The sequence below is a fragment of the Myotis davidii genome, unplaced genomic scaffold (genome assembly GCF_000327345.1).
Source record: "Myotis davidii unplaced genomic scaffold, ASM32734v1 scaffold585, whole genome shotgun sequence".
Taxonomy (NCBI): domain Eukaryota; kingdom Metazoa; phylum Chordata; class Mammalia; order Chiroptera; family Vespertilionidae; genus Myotis; species Myotis davidii.
In genome coordinates, this window is record NW_006295981.1 from 121,616 (window position 1) to 134,518 (window position 12,903).

Here is a 12,903-nt window from a genome sequence, read left to right on the forward strand (position 1 = left end):
TCTTCACACAGATGAGGGGTTTCTGTTACTAACGAGAACCCTAGCCAGTTCAAAGAAAAACCCAGCTACCACCAAGGCCTGCCCGGAAGGCCCACTGCTTGAAGACATTACATTTTATCACTCTATGTATACCATTTGTTTTCATAAGTCTCACTTAATACTTTCTCCATTTAAACACTGGAATAAGAGCCATCTTTACTAAGCATCCTGGTTTCATAAATAAGGAAATTAAAGTTAAGAGTGATTAAGTATCTTTTCCAAATCACACAGCTAGTAAAAGGCAAGAAAGAGAGAAAGAAGAAAGAAAGAAAGGAAGAAAGAAAAAAGAAAGGAAGAAAGAAGAAAGGTTGTATTCCTGGAGTCTATTGATCCCCATAAGGAAAGGAAAGGAAAGGAAAGGAAAGGAAAGGAAAGGAAAGGAAAGGAAAGGAAAGGAAAGGAAAGGAAAGGAAAAGAAAGGAAATTGCATCCGGATGGCATGTTACACTAAACCCATGTACATTCTTTCACCCCAGACTTTGCATCAGAGGAAAAGATACAAATACTATGTAATTGATTATATTTTATTGCAGTGTATTTATAGGAACTATACAGAGCAACATTTCTTTTTATTGATTGATTAAGTGAGTGATTTTAGAGAGGAAGGGAGAGAGAGAGATGTAGAAACATCAATGATGAGAGAATCATTGCTTGGCTGGATCCTTCATGCCCTCTTTTGGGGATCGAGCCCACAACCTGGCATGTACCAGAGCAACATCTATCTATATAAAAGCCTAAGTGACCATCACAACTGAATGAACGACTGAACAGGCTGTGTGGGGCGACCAGGCCAGCAGGGGGTTTAGTGAGGGGCGACCAAATGACTGAGCAGCAGGGTATGTGGGGTGATCAGGCTGGCAGGAGGGCAGTTAGGGGAGACCAGGCAGGCAGGCAGGTAAGCGGTTAAGAGCCAGTGGTCCAGGATTGTGAGAGGGATGTCCGACTGCCAGTTTAGGCCCGATCCCCAGGATTGGAGAGGGTGCAAGCTGGGCTGAGGTCCCCCACCCCCTGCCCCCATGCATGAATTTCATGCACTGGGCCTCTAGTTTCTTTATATTATTCATCTCTAAAAGGAGCTGAATGTTACAGGAATGATAGGTGAGATTTTTGGATGGAAAAGCTGCCTCTAAACATGGTTCTATTATTTTCTAGTGACTCTAGCTAAGTCACCCTTTTGACCACTTTCTTCACTTACAAAGTAAAGGTTGGATTTAAACACTTCTAAGATCTTTGCTGACTTTGAGAATCTATCCACATCAATTCACAACAAAATTGAAGCATAGATTTAAGTGATAATCAATGACTTTTTACTTATAGCAGGTTGCTGTGATCTACATCATTATCTTTATGTGAGGGGCACATTCTCAGGGAGGTCCTCTCTGGCCGGAGGAAGGTCCAGCCCATAGCATCTCTCACATCCCTTTATTTTCTCCACCTGTTCATGTCCTTCATAGAAGGAAGTTGTCACGTGTTGTAGTCTTTTTTTGTTGTTGTTGATAGTATTACAGATATAAATTGTAGTCTTCTATGTATTTACTTGTCCTGTGCCTGTTTCTCCCCAAGCTATAGGCTCCCTGAAGGCCATTGAGCTTGTTGCCTGCTGTTTCCTAGCACCTGGAATCATGACTGATATGTAATAAAACACTCAAATATTTGTTGAGTGAATGAGTGAGGAAATTGCCTTTAAAATGATGTGGTGGTTATTCTTTGCCTCTCACTTGCAAAGTTAATTTTAGAAGCAGTTACCAGAGATAAAGGCAGTAAAATCTTAATTTCCGTACATTACAAAGAAAAGCATAATGATGTTCACTAAACTGCTGACAGTATGTTATCTCTGATCTGAGTGTTAAGACTGGGGATAAATTGCATTATCTCTATTTTTCCAGAATATATTTATTGAACATGAATTGTTTTGCAATCAGATTTAAATTTTTTAAAAAGTCCAAACTCTGGTGTATCTCTGGGGGCAGTTAAAGCTATAACTTGTGCATCCGAGATGGGGGGCTTATGGAATCCGTATGGTCATCGGGAGTTTCCCCATTTTTAATGAACTGGAGGCAAGAAGATGCATCTCTATTTCAGACCCCTCTGGAGGCCTGTGTCTCCATGAATCTTGGATCTCTTGAGTACAGCAGGGCAGCTGGCCAGGCCGTAGTTTACTTAGAATCACCCGCAGAGCAGGTTTTGAGTAACCAAGAAAGTGAGAGCAGGGCTACAGGCAGAAGAGAGGAGCGCTGGCCAGTGGTTTCACAGACAGTAAAGAGCAGCAGATGGACAATGTTGGTTGTATCCCTGGAGCCTATTGATCCCCATAAGCATCTTTTGTTATTATTTTTTAAATCCTCACCCGAGGATATTTTTCCACTGACTTTTAGAGAGAGTGGAAGAAAGAGGGAAAGACAGAGAGAAATATTGATGTGAGAGAAACACATTGATTGGTTGCCTCCTGCATGTGCCCTGATCAGGGCCCAGGCCAGGGAGGAGCCTGCAACTGAGGTACATGCCCTTGACCTGAATCAAACCTGGGACCCTTCAGTTCACAGGTGACACTCTGTCCACCAAGCCAGTTTGGCTCGGGCTCATAAGCATCTTTTAAATGCATGACTTAGCACCTGATACATTCAAGAATATAATAATCCAATGGCTACATCATTTTGAAAGCAACACATTTGGGTTAAAACTTTGGCTCTGTATATTCTCAGAGTACCTAGCACAGTTACTTATCTCTAAACTTCAGATTCCTCTAATGTAAAACAAGGCTAATTTCAGCAACTTTCAGGGTTATTGTGTTAGTGATAATAACTAACAAGTAAATGTTTTTCAAAAGTATTTTAGTACAGTATAAAACAGGGGTCCTCAAACTATGGCCCGCGGGCCACATGCAAATACAAATATTGTTTTTGTTCCTGTTTTGTTTTTTTACTTCAAAATAAGATATGTGCAGTGTGCATAGGAATTTGTTCATAGTTTTTTTTTTTTTTTAAACTATAGTCCGGCCCTCCAATGGTCTGAGGGACAGTGAACTGGTCCCCTGTTTAAAAAGATTGAGGACCCCTGGTATAAACACATGTAATAATTGATTTGCCTTTTTCCCTAATGTCAAAGGTTATTAACAACTTTGATAGTATAAAAAGTAAAATGGAAATGAAGTAACTTTAATTCCCCCCCTTCTATAAATAAAAAACTGGAAGGCTCTATGAATTTAAGTAATTTGCCCAAGGTCACATGGACAGAAAGTGTCAAAGCAAAGGTTTGAATTCAATAAGTGCTCTTTACTGGGTTTCCCACACACATTCCCTTTCTGAACTCCAGCTATCAGGGACCCAGGCCTCCATCTAATAGCACAGTGGTTCTCAACCTTGGCTGCACATTAGAATCACCTGGGAATCTTTTTAAAATCCTGATTTCTGGGCCTCACCCTCTGGAAATTCTGTTTCTTTGTTATGGGGTGGGGCCACAATATTAGTAACAAAGAAACAGAATTTCCGGAGGATGAGGCCCAGAAATCAGGATTCTAAAAAGATTCCCAGGTGATTCTAATGTGCAGCCAAGGTTGAGAACCACTGTTACTAGTATAAGACGTGAGCTCCACAGGTGATTCCTTTGAGGCTAATGGGAAACACTGATCCTAAACTCAGCCAGTATCTGCATGTCAGTTCAGATCTCTCACCCTTCACTGTCAGAGATTTTTCTACCTGGGTAGAAACAAGAGAAATGTGAATTATTAATTCATATCAGAAAAGATTTATCTACTTTAGTAGAATACAAAGACAAAATTAATAACCTAAAACATGTCAAAAATACCTGAAAATATAACATTTACCTATAGACAGTAGTGGGCTGATAAACATTTGACAACCAGCTCTCTGAAAACTATTCCCTGACTTGTAGCATTTGCTGATTTCTGTGGTGTAAATACTCCCACCATGGCCTATGTTAAGTTACCAGGGTGAGGATCCCTGATGCAGGAGCTTCATATTATGGCCTCATATTGGAAAGTGATGTACAGGAGCATGTCATATAGTACTAAAGGCCCGATGCACAAATTCGTACAAGATTAGGCCTTTGCAGCCTTGGCTGCCTGGATCCCTCCTTCCCTCCCTGAGGCGGCTGCCTAGATCCCACGGATGCAGCCCTGGCTTCATCCCAGAAGGACAGAAGGATGCCCGGTCTAATTAACATATTATGCTTTTATTATTATAGATTTCCACCACAAAGATAGAAGAGACATGAGTGACTTCAAGAGCCCAGAAAACAATAAAATTTATTACACAATCAGAAAGTAGTAAGTGGTTAATATTTATTACCTTTATTTTAAATTTACATTTTATTTACTTGAAATTTTATATAATTTCATTTTTAATAATAACCATGTTTAAAAACCAGCTCTCACAGATCCTGAAAGTTGAACACTGGCTCTGTGAGCAGGAAGTAATGGGCTCCATCCAGCATGCTACAGCCTGCAAGCTCTGGGCAGAGGACTCCTGTTGTAGGGAGAGCGTTGGCATGGACCTCGAATCTGTGCTGCATTCTTAAGAACATCTTAGGGCCCTAGCCAGGTTGGCTCAGTGGATAGAGCATCGGCCCTTGGGCTGAAGGGTCTCGGGTTCTATTCTGGTCAAGGGCACGAACCTCTGTTGCAGGCTTGATCCCATGTTGGGGTGTGTGCAGAAGGCAACCAATCAATGTGTCTCTCTCACATCGATGTTTCTCTCTCTCTCTGTCTCTTCCCCTCCCTTCCACTCTATTAAACTAAAATCAATGGGAAAATATCCTTGGGTGAGCATTAACAACAAGAGAAAATCTTAGGATGGCGGACCAAGGTTCATAAGAAGTGACTGATGCCGTAGGAACAGTCCTGAAGCCATTAAGGGAATGTGCCTGGGAAATCCAAGTCAAGTCAAATTGTCAGCAGTGCCTCCACACACCCATCATCCCACCCAGAATCAGGGAGAGAGGAGGCAGGAGATCTCTCTGGGTGTCTGCAGATCCCAAGAGGATTTAAAGCTGGTTTACCTAAAGGATAGGGATAGGCGAAACTAGTATTCTGTTTCTGAGGCCTTCTGGGCCTGGCACCCCCACCTCTACCAACAACTCTGTCTCTGGTAGATGAAATTCCTTTTGAGCTTCTCCTCTCCCGGTTAGAGATAAAAGATTACAAATATAAAGACCAGGTCAAGGTATGTTCAAAATCCATTTATGTCTTGAGGAAGAGGCCAGAGGCTAGAGCCTGAGAAGGAAAATCAGCCTCCTCTAAAAGAGAGGCCAGGATGGGAAAGTTATCCAAGATGTTGCAAACTGGCCTATGGTCAGTCCAACTGTGCCTTTGCTGTGGGAGGTAGATTTGGGAAGTTGTTAATTTGGGTTTGGGGTCAGACCTACACGGATTAGAATCTAGTTTCTTGGGCACATTGCAGTAATCCTCTTATCTGAAACCTACATATACTACAGGCGTTTTTTTCCTGTACACAACATACCTATGAAGAAGTTTAATTTATAAATTATGCACAGAGATCAACAACAATAACATAATAGAGTCAAACAACTATAACAATGTTCTATAATAAAAATTATGTGAACGTGGCCTCTCTCTCCAAATATCTTCTTGTACTGTACTCACCCTTCTTTCTTGTGGTGATGTGAGATGATACAATGCCTATGTGATGAGCTGGAGTGAGGTGAATGACAGAGGAATTGTGATATAGCATTAGGCTACTGACCGGTGACTTGAACACTGTGATACAAATACTGGGACAGTCCATTCGATAACCAAGAGGCTACTAAGAGACTCATAGGTCGGGAGTGAACACAGCGTGGGACTGATGATTCATGTCCTAAGCAGAACAGAGCAGGACAGAGAGAGATTTTTCCTTTCTACTCAGAACTGTGCGCGATTTAAAACTTATGAAGTGTTTATTTCTGGAATTTTCCATTTAATATTTTTGGACCATGATCGACTGCAGGTAACAACCCTCAGAGAGCAAAACTGGGGATGAGGGGGACTACAGTACTTACCCTCTTTAAATTCAAGTTATTCCCACAGGCAAATGGAGAGACTAGTGCCCACTTCAGGGTTCTTGCCAGATGATCCAGCCAAAGGGTTTAGGAACGTGCCTGGGATGTAGTAAGTGCTCAAAATACAATAGCTATTATTGCTATTTTTAATATGGATGGAGTGTATAATGATGCTTCAGTATTATGAAATTCATCAACCAAAGTATCTTGATACTAAGAAAAAAGTTCCAATGAACATGAATCCATGGCTTTAATACAGAAAGGAAAGAAAATTTCCCCATCCACAGAGATGTAAATCTGTTGGCAATTTTTTTTAGTTCTGTAATGTAACTACAAGGGCAAAAGCAAAACCTGTTTAACTCACTTGGCTTAAAACAAATCACATGCAGATAAGCACACCACACACCTTCTTTAGGCTGTTGAAAAATATCTGACCAGTCTCCTCACATGTACATGTGAAAAGTACCATTTCAAAGGAGGTTAGGAAATTATTGCATTTGGAGAGTGGGCTATTCTAGTGGGTTCCCCCCCCGCCATGTATGCATTTACATTTGCTGTTACAGAGTGGGGATCAGACTGTACTTACTTTTTTAAACCAATATCTCCCCTCACCCAAACAATATGTTGGTGATCCTTTCCTTACATCAAGGCAGAGCCCTTTCCATGCAGCATCTGCAGATGATGCAAAGTGTTGGGATGGGAGACCAAGGTTCATAAGAAGGTTGCACACGGGTCCACTGATCCACTTGGAACTGGTCTATGACGTTGGCCACCAGGCAGTTCGGGGGGAGTGTCACTGCTGAACATGATTGTCACTGTTAGGTCTGATCAAATAATTGAATCAATGATAATTGAAGTCACCCCTTTAGGCCACTTCACAAGGGACATTCCCTTTTGCTTAGACCACATTCCACTTGCTAAGACCATTATCTTTCCCCTTAAAACCCGCCCAGAGAATTCTCCACCCAGAGAATTCTCTGCCCAGAAAAAGCCTGCCTAGAGTCCTTTAAAATCTCTGACTCCCCGTCCCTGGGTGCTGGTGCCATTTGGGGGCTCAGCCCATCTGGTATCCAGATGACCTAATCCTATGTAATAAAAGCCTAATATGCAATTGTCCCCTTGGGTGGGCAGTCGACTGGGAGACCGGGAGTTTGACCGCTTGCTATGACATGCCACTGACCACCAGGGGGTGGCGCAGAACTTGGCGGGCAGCAGTGGAGGTGCTGCTGGCCCTGATGGGCCCCAATGAGAGCGAGAGCAGGACCGTGGTGGGATGGTGGAGCAGGGCAGGTGTGAGCAGATCGCCCAGCAGAGGGCATCACCCTGCTCCCAGGCCCTAAGGGAGAAAGGGCAAATAGCAATATTAAAATATTTCTTCTAATTATTTTCCTTTCAATGTGCATTACTTCGTGCATGGGGCCACTAGTAAATTTATAACCCCTTACCACTTTGGCCTTGTGCATTCCTCCTTTGTCAACCCTAACACCCCTCACATTTTCAAATGTGAAAAAGCGAAAGCTCTTGAATAGGCCCAAGCACAGAACCTTGCACAATTCTGAGCCCTGTGGTCGTTTGGAAGCCCAGGGTTAAGAAATGCTGTAGCAGGACTTTCCACTGGGGAGGTGAAGAGAAGCACAGAGCAGTGATTTCTGTTTTCAAAGTGTGGGTCAAGGACCTAAAATATGAGGAAGTCACAGCACAAAGCTATTTATAAAAATATAAACTACATATCATACAAAATAGTGCAATTGAGGCACTTTGAGAGACCTAAGCTGTAACTTTTTGCACATGAGAACAGAAGGCCTCTCATTCACAGACAAGCTCCGTTTACGGGAAGCCTTCAGATAAACAACAGCCACAGCTGAGAATATTTAGGAACTTCCCTTCCCCTCCCACAGCAACTGGGGGATTTCTCTTCCATCCCCCACACGAGGCCTCCATCTCCACCACAGCCACACAAGCCACCTTCGGTTGCTGTTTCCACTTTGTACAGTGATGGCCACGGTTGGTGAATACAGTGGTGTCCTGAAAGGCGAGAAGGCAAAAGGAAGGAGGAGGTCAGAGGAAACTGTCCCTTTCATCCTGGTCTGTACTCCTCCCCAGAGTCCTAGGGGGGGTTCAAAGGGGAGAGGACTGCAGGAGCTGAGGGCACACTGACTGTGCCCTGAATGCATTATAGATACTCCTTTATTCCTTAAGGCAGCCAGGTGGGGCCCCAGGCTCCAAAGCCTTTTGCCTCTGCAGTCTCATCTGGTGTGCCTTCAGGTGCTGCTGGGGCAGAGGAGAATTTAATGATGCACCATGAGGTCTGTCGCCACAGGTCTGAGGGACGTCCACCTGGAGATGCTGAGTGGGCAGCTGCAGGGGGCCCAGGTCCTTCCTGAGGAAGGGCTTTGTGTTTCAGGTAACAGAGGAGCCTGGCTAAAGCCAGCAGGGGGCTGGGGCATGAGGTGGGGCTGGTGGTTCCCCAGCTGGGGAGGGAGCCCTGAATCTGCTCCTCCACTGGGCATCTCATCTCTGGGCTGACTTACTGCCTTTTTAATAGTGTCCAAGCTAATTGATCAAAGCAAATTAAAGGTTTGTAATTTTGAAAGATTTAATATGAAAAAGTTCAATTACAATCATAATCCACTGATGTTATTTTAAGAAAGTTAACTTATGTCAATCAAAGAAAAAGAAGAGCTACTGGGTTTTTAAGCTACAATTTCAACTGTTTAAAAATTTTTAAAATTATAATAATGTTTTTTAACTTATTACCTCTGTCTTTACAGTTTCTCACCTGAAGGTTATTTTCAGAAGTTTGAAGAGATCTTATTCAAACATCTTAATTGGTAAATATGTATAGTTGTTACAACAAACCATATAGAAAAGAACTTATGCTCATGAAATCAGGCTCAAGTTCCTCTTAACTTTAAAAATACCTTATTGCCTAGCCGCTTTGGCTCAGTGAATAGAGTATCGGCCAGGTTCTATTCCAGTCAAGGGCATGTACCTTGGTTGCAGGCTCCTCCTCAGCCTGGGCCCTGGCCAGGGCTCGTGCAGGAGGCAACCAATCTGTGTTTCTCTCTGTCTTTCCCTCCCTCCTCCACTCACCCTAAAAATCAATGGAAAAATATCCTTGGGTGAGGATTTTAAAAAAAAGCACATAAATAAATATCTTATTTAAAGCTTTATTCAAACTTAGTATTTAATTATTTTCCTCTAATACTTTGCATTTTATTGTTATAATTTAAGAAAATTGAGCACATTTTTTCAACAATTCACAATATGTATACCCTAATTTATTCCAATTTATCTCAGGATTCTCTAAAACATTGGATTTTACAAATATGAAAAAGATTGAAAAGCAATATCCTATGTTATATTTATTAAAGTAGTGTCCCATTTGAGGTTCCATAGACCAATGCACTGTCCAGGCAATCTGCCATTCATTCCATGAGTAAATAAGTCCTGATTTTCAAACTACAGATTACAAACCCATTACTGTCCCTACCTGTAGGCGGAGAAAGCCTCTTCAGGTAAACTGGCACTAGTCACAACTTATTTTAAAGTGCATTTTGTTTCCTGGGAACAGCTTCAAGAGAGCTGTTTTGTAATGTACTTTACCATGACTTCTTGAGTAACTCATTCTGCTGTGCAGTCTGGCTCAGGTGTCTTCTAGTTGGCCAGTTTAAACCCCACTTTGCTAGCTCTCTTAAAAGAACAGGATCGCTTTTGTAAGCCCATGTCAACAGTACTGATCAAGAAAAATGCAAGCAGTCTGCAAAATTTTTCTTTCTTTTTAGTTCTCTCTTTTTCAGCCTCTCTGAGCCATGAGATCCAATCTTAGAGTTTTAAAATGTTTTTGAGTAACACCTCTTAATTCATCCTGCTAGATGAAATCTGCTATTGCATAAGTCCTCAACAGCCTGCGGGAACCCTGCTGGAGCAACCGTCTCACCAGCCCCCTAAAATGCAGCTCTCTTAGGAAGACCTCTATGTAGGAAGTCAGGCTAATACTTAGTTCCCAGAAGATTAGGTGTGGTTTAGTGATCTCATTCAGTGGGTGGGGGCAGGAATGGTCCCATGGTTCTATTTTTAAAATGCTTCTAATAAGATCATCCTTTGTTGCTCAAATACAAACAAGCAATGGTGGAGAGACTTGTCTCACATTACCATTAGCGGTATCGACCTGGCCAACCTGGTTTCGAGAGTAAAAGGCGTTCAAACTTCACTTTCAGTCAAGACTGGGATCATCTGCTCTTGAGACAGGGCCATATTCCACGGAGTCCCGGCCCAGACCAGCGGGGCTTCGCCTCCCTTCCTGGGCATGCTGCCCCTGACCAGTGAGAGCCCTAGGACTGGTTCAAGTAGTGCTCCCTCTCTCCAGAACCAGAAAGACAATTCCCTAAGAAGGGCTTCTCCTCCAGGACCTGGGATCCCGCCACTGCCTGGGGCAGGGGCAGGATTCCCGCAGAGTTCCAGGGGTAGAACACATCCCCAGTCATTCCTGTCACAGCACTCTAGTATTTAAAATAATTGGGGGAGGGGGGTGATTTAGCGCATAGTAATCCATTCATTTCTCCCCATTTTGGGCTCTCTTTTAACCACTGTGCTATCATCTTCCTCTGTACCTGGCCATAAGCACTAGGAAATGATGAGTGTTAAGATAAACAACCCAATAAAAAAAAAATGGGCAATGGACCTAAATAGATACTCTTCGAAAGAAGACAAAAGAAAGGCCAAGAGACATATGAAAAATATGCTCAAAGTCACTAATTATCTGATGCAAATCAAAATGACAATGTGGTACCATCTCACACCTGTCAGAATGGCTATCATCAACAAACCAACAAGTGTTCCGGAGAAATCCTCATGCACTGCTGGTGGGAATGCAGACTGGTACAGCCACTGTATGGAGTTTCCTCAAAAAACTAAAAATGGAACTCCCATTTGACCCAGTGATCCCACTTCTAGGAATATATCCCAAGAAACTGGAAACACCAGTTAGAAAGGATATATGCACCCCTATGTTCATAGCAGCACAATTCACAATAGCTAAGAATTGGAAACAGCCTAAGGGCCTATCAGTAGTGGATTAGAAAACTGTGATATATCTACACAATGGAATAAACTAAAAATGGAACTCCCATTCGACCCAGTGATCCCACTTCTAGGAATATATCCCAAGAAACTGGAAACACCAGTTAGAAAGGATATATGCACCCCTATGTTCATAGCAGCACAATTCACAATAGCTAAGAATTGGAAACAGCCTAAGGGCCTATCAGTAGTGGATTAGAAAACTGTGATATATCTACACAATGGAATACTACACTGTGGTAAAAAAGAAGTTTTTTTTACAACGGGGGTGAGGGTATGAGTGTGTGTGTGTGTGTGTGGGGGGGGTGGAATGGGGATAATGTGGGGATAAGGACACATATGTAATACCTTAATCAATAAAGTTTTTTTAAAAAGATCCTACAAGGAGGCCTTGCTTCTCACTTCTGATAGCCCAGGTCCGCCAGCAAGTCTCATGTGACTTCCTGGGGTCAGAATAACAATTCACTTTCCGATAAACCCTAGTGCTCTAGAGCCAGTTTGAGGCAGTTTTGAGGGAGCTGGGGTTCAGGAAAGGGCAGGGCGCAGCCTCAGAGTGGTGGGGGTTGAATCTGGGCCCTACAGGCACACCAAGTCCAAGTGGTTCAGGTGGAGGGGATGCCTGCCTTATATTTTCTCTCCTCCTCCGGGCTGTCACGCCAGATGTCTGTCATAGTAGGCGCTTGATACTAAGGCAGTATGGGGGGGGGGGGGGAGGCGCGGGTGCGACTCAGTAAGTATTGGGAATGTCCCGCCAAGTGCATTTCGTGGAGAGAGGCGCTAATTCCCTAGAACTTTCTTCCAGCTACACCTGGAGTAAAAGCTTTCCACTCGAGAAGGGCGAGCACTGTGAACGATCTTTGATCTTCTTTCCAATAGGACAGAGAATGCCGGACTCACAGCTGGGGAGAGGAGGAGACCGGTTGACACACTTCCTAATGGGGCGGTAGAATAAAATAACCAAGTCCAATAAGGAACAACACCAGGTCTTTCTGGCCGAGTACACTAGCCCCCTCCAAGTGCGTGTCCCCCAGGTTCCCGCCCAGCCTTTCGCACCCTTTCACCCCGTGTGTGGGTGTGGACCACGGAGAGTGGCTGTGTGTGTGTGTGTGTGTGTGTATGTGTGTGTGTGTGTGTGTGTGGACCTGAGCAGGAATCTGGACGAGGTTAGAGAAGGCCAGACGCTGCTGCGCCTCCTGCAACGCGGCGGGGACAGCTGGCGGCTCTTCTGCCCCCCGGGGCGTGGTGGCACGGGACAGGGACAGAGCCTGGACCTAGGACACTGGAGTGACCCCGAGGGCTCAAGCGCGTAAGGAAATACGATCTTCTTCCAGGGACCAAGGGGTGCGGAGACCCTGGCGCTTTATAACTCCGCCATTGGGGCGCCCTCTACATCAGGTCCCAGGGAGAACTCAGGTGTCTCAGGCCCTCAACTGCGGTCCGGGGCCCCTAGGTGGCCTGTAGATCCCGACTCCAGCGCTCTGGGCGCGACCCACTCCAAGCAACGCTCGCTCCTCCCACGTCGCGACTTCAGCTCCGCCCGGGTCCCCGAGGGCAAAAAAAAGGGGGGGGGAGGGCGGAATTTCCCAGCGCGGGGGCTCTGGCTTCCCCACAATTCTTTCTGTTTACGGAGAGAAAGGGGAAATGGAAAGGGCGGGGAGGCGGTGGCTAGCACACGCTGCGCCGCCACCCGGCCGGGTCAGACGCCGTGAGTCCGGGCCATCGAGGACGGACTGGGCTGGTTTGTCCGCTCCGGTCTTGACGACGGAC

The 12,903-nt window shown here is 44.4% G+C and overlaps 1 long non-coding RNA gene across 1 annotated transcript; it reads right to left on the bottom strand.

Moving 5' to 3' along the window:
* Positions 1 to 11,741: 11,741 nt before the first annotated feature.
* On the bottom strand, positions 11,742 to 12,897 carry LOC107184260. Its single transcript, XR_001515087.1, has 2 exons — positions 12,279 to 12,897; positions 11,742 to 12,035 (listed from the first exon to the last, which is right to left on the bottom strand). It is a non-coding gene; the product is annotated as an uncharacterized LOC107184260 (long non-coding RNA).
* Positions 12,898 to 12,903: the final 6 nt, after the last annotated feature.